The sequence below is a fragment of the Oratosquilla oratoria genome, chromosome 19 (assembly GCF_046742065.1).
Source record: "Oratosquilla oratoria isolate Oo_2021 chromosome 19, ASM4674206v1, whole genome shotgun sequence".
Lineage (NCBI taxonomy): Eukaryota > Metazoa > Arthropoda > Malacostraca > Stomatopoda > Squillidae > Oratosquilla > Oratosquilla oratoria.
Genome location: NC_134795.1, coordinates 16,290,403 through 16,294,471, shown reverse-complemented (window position 1 = coordinate 16,294,471; position 4,069 = coordinate 16,290,403).

Here is a 4,069-nt window from a genome sequence, read left to right as displayed (position 1 = left end):
AGAGGAGACTGTATGAAGGAGTGATTGTGCCAACAGCATTGTATGGGGCAGAAACGTGGAACATAAGAGAAGAAGAGAGAAGGAGTTTGAATGTGTTTGAGATGAGGTGTCTGAGAAGTATGGTGGGGGTTACTAGGCTAGATAGAGTGAGAAATGAGGAGGTGAGGAGGAGAACAGGGGTGAAAAAGGATTTGGGAGATAGGGTTGATGAAAGAATATTAGGATGGTTTGGACACATGGAAAGAATGAGTGAAGAAAGACTAGTAAAAGAGGTATGGAAGGCAGATGTGGAGGGAGTGAACATGAGGGGACGTCCTAGGATGAGGTGGATGGATGGGGTGAAGGGGGCTTTGGGGAAGAGGGGAATGTCTGTTGAGGAAGGAAGGGAGAGGACGGAAGATAGAGGTGAGTGGAGAATGGTTGTATATGGATGATGTTGTGACTGCATGAGGAGGAATGGGCGGGGGGGGGTGGGGGGTGGGGTAGTATGTGTGAGTAAATTTTGACGCAGCCCGAAGGGATTTCTCCCCGTCCTCTCCTTATATGCAAAGGGGGACGGAGAGGGGGGGTCGCCGATTAAATGAAGCGGCCTTGCTGTGGATGTACTGTGTCTTGCGACACTGCTTCTGACCCAGGGCGGTGGGCAGGGTGCAGGGATGACCCGTCATCCAGGAGGTGCTCAGATGAGAGGAAGGGTGGGAGGGGTGTGGAGTGTATTTAGGGATGAAATGGGTGGGAGTGTTTTTATGCCTTTCCCTTTTTGGCTACCTCCCTTGGAAGGGGGAAAAAGCCTTGGTATATGTATGTATGTATGTATATTTATTTATATATTTTTTTATTTTTTTTATTTTTTATTCTATCTTTTTTTTTTTTTTCTGGTGCGGGGTCTTCGCGAGGGTCCGAGGTCATGTGTACGTGGGTTTGCAGTCATACGACCTCAACCGAAGACAGACTCTCTGAGGTCCTCTTTCTCTTCCTCAGGTCCCGGCGGAGAACTTCGAGAACGCGACGGTCTACTTCAGCGACATCGTCGGTTTTGAGGAACTCTGCTCCGACAGTTCGCCTATTCAGGTGTGACTTCGACTCTTCAGGAATCCAAAAGGCCTTCCACTCTTCCTTCGAGGAGACGGAAAGAACGGGAAGGTCCTCGAAGTCCCTGACTAGTTCCGACAGTTCGCCTATTCAGGTGTGACTTCGATTCTTGAGGAACCCAAAAGGCCTTCCACTCTTCCTTCGAGGAGACGGAAAGAACGGGAAGGTCTTCGAAGTCCCTGACTAGTTCCGACAGTTCGCCTATTCAGGTGTGACTTCGACTCTTCAGGAATCCAAAAGGCCTTCCACTCTTCCTTCGAGGAGACGGAAAGAACGGGAAGGTCTTCGAAGTCCCTGACTAGTTCCGACAGTTCGCCTATTCAGGTGTGACTTCGATTCTTGAGGAACCCAAAAGGCCTTCCACTCTCTTCCGTCGAGGAGACAGAAAGAACGGGAAGGTCTTCGAAGTCCCTGACTAGTTCCGACAGTTCGCCTATTCAGGTGTGACTTCGACTCTTCAGGGACCCAAAAGGCCTTCCACTCTTCCGTCGAGGAGACAGAAAGAACGGGAAGGTCTTCGAAGTCCCTGACTAGTTCCGACAGTTCGCCTATTCAGGTGTGACTTCGACTCTTCAGGGACCCAAAAGGCCTTCCACTCTTCCGTCGAGGAGACAGAAAGAACGGGAAGGTCTTCGAAGTCCCTGACTAGAAGAAACTTTCTATTTTCATTGTTTTCTCTTCGGCATTTAAAGCCGGATCCACACTTGTTGTTCCCATTTACCTTCCTTTTCCAAACCTACTTGTTTGTACGCTTCTTCTTGACCTTAATATTCTGCGACAAACCTTAAGCCGGGTCTACACTTGTTGCATTTCCACGTCTCGTATCATCTTTGTGTATCACCTAGTGATACAATACGGTGCAACAGGATATTGTACCCACTTGCTGCGTATCCGCCTGCTGTATACGGATACGCAACAAGTGGGTACAATACCCTGTTGCACCGTATCGGACCCGGCTTCCTAAGCCTCTTTTTTCAAGTTTTCAGCTCAACCTATTATATCACTAGTTCTAGTTAACACCTAACTAAAAGGTTAATAAAGCCATCCAGATTAACTTTTCAATCTTGTCATACATTTCAAATGTCACTATGCCAAAGCCTAGTCGAAACTTTATCAGTTTATTCTGCCGAGCGCTAAGCGACTTTAGTCAGTTTAGGCCAGGACCCTTGAGCTTAGGGGGTTCGAATCCGGTCTCCACAGATTGTGAGTCTTCTGAACGCCCAGTACCGTCTCTTCGATTCCCGTCTCGAACAATACGACGTCTACAAGATGGAAACTATTGGGGATGCTTATATGGTCGTGTCCGGATTACCCAACAGAAACGGTAATGAGACAGTATCCTCTTACACTCGTATATACAGTACGTATAGGGGAAGAAGCCTTATGGTATACAGACAGATGTGTGTGTGTGTGTGTGTGTGTGTGTGTGTGTGTGTGTGTGTGTGTGTGTGTGTGTGTGTGTGTGTGTGTGTGTGTGTGTGTGTGTGCGTGCGTGCGTGCGTGCGTGCGTGCGTGCGTGCGTGCGTGTGTGTGTGTGTGTGTGTGTGTGTGTGTGTGTGTGTGTGTGTGTGTGTGTGTGTGTGTGTGTGTGTGTGTGTGTGTGTGTGTGTGTGTGTGTGTGTGTGTGTGTGTGTGTGTGTGTGTGTGTGTGTGTGTGTGTGTGTGTGTGTGTGTGTGTGTGTGTGTGTGTGTGTGTGTGTGTGTATGTGTGTGTGTGTGTGTGTGTTCACTAATGTCTAAACAGAAATAAGGTAACTTTCTTTGGAAAAGTTGAAGCCACTGAGAACTCCCTCTAGTTTAGAAAGACCACAAGACTCTTTCTAAACAGAAAAGGGAAGTTAGAGATAAAACATTATCATAATTTTGACATCTAAAACACTGTCTTCTTATTCGCCTTTCTTAAAGAAAGATAAAACTGCAAATAGGGGATAATTCTATTTCAACATTTAAAGATCAAGAAAAAAGCCGTCGAAATTGCTACAACACTCTTTCGAAAATCTCTCAGAGGAAAAAGTTTAAAATGAGGTGAAATTTTGATTTTGGCTTCTAAAAGAACCTCATTTATAGATGACCGACATGACAAAATCACTACAACACTAGTTTCAGAGTTTCTTAAAGATAGGGAAATCTGAAGAGGAAGTATGATTTTGAGAATATGTAAAATGCTGAGACCCCATTTACAAGACTATTTACAAAATTTCTTAAAGACAGGTTAATCTGAAGACTCAATTTGCAGGTGACCGACATACTGTCAAAATCACTACAAAATTATTTCCAAAATATCTTAAAGTCAGGGAAAGCTGAACACCCTATTTGCAGGTGACCTACATGACCTCAAAATCAATACGAAACTATTTCCAAACTTTCTTAAAGACAGGTAAACCTGACGACTTTATTTGCAGATGACCGACAAGCTGTCAAAATCACTACAAAATTATTTCCAAAATATTTTAAAGACAAGGAAAGCTGATAACCCCATTTACAGGTAACCTACATGACTTCAAAATAAATACGAAACTATTTCCAAAATTTCTTAAAGACATAATTCATTTGCAGGTGACCGACATGACATCAGAATCAATACGAAACTATTTCCAAAATTTCTTAAAGACATAATTCATTTGCAGGTGACCTACATGACATCAAAATCAATACAAAACTATTTCCAAAATTTCTTAAAGACATAATTCATTTGCAGGTGACCTACAGGACATCAAAATCAATACGAAACTATTTCCAAAATTTCTTAAAGATATAATTCATTTGCAGGTGACCTACATGACATCAAAATCAATACGAAACTATTTCCAAAATTTCTTAAAGACATGATTCATTTGCAGGTGACCTACATGACATCAAAATCAATACGAAACCATTTCCAAAATTTCTTAAAGACATAATTCATTTGCAGGTGACCTACATGACATCAAAATCAATACGAAACCATTTCCAGAATTTCTTAAAGACGTAATTCATT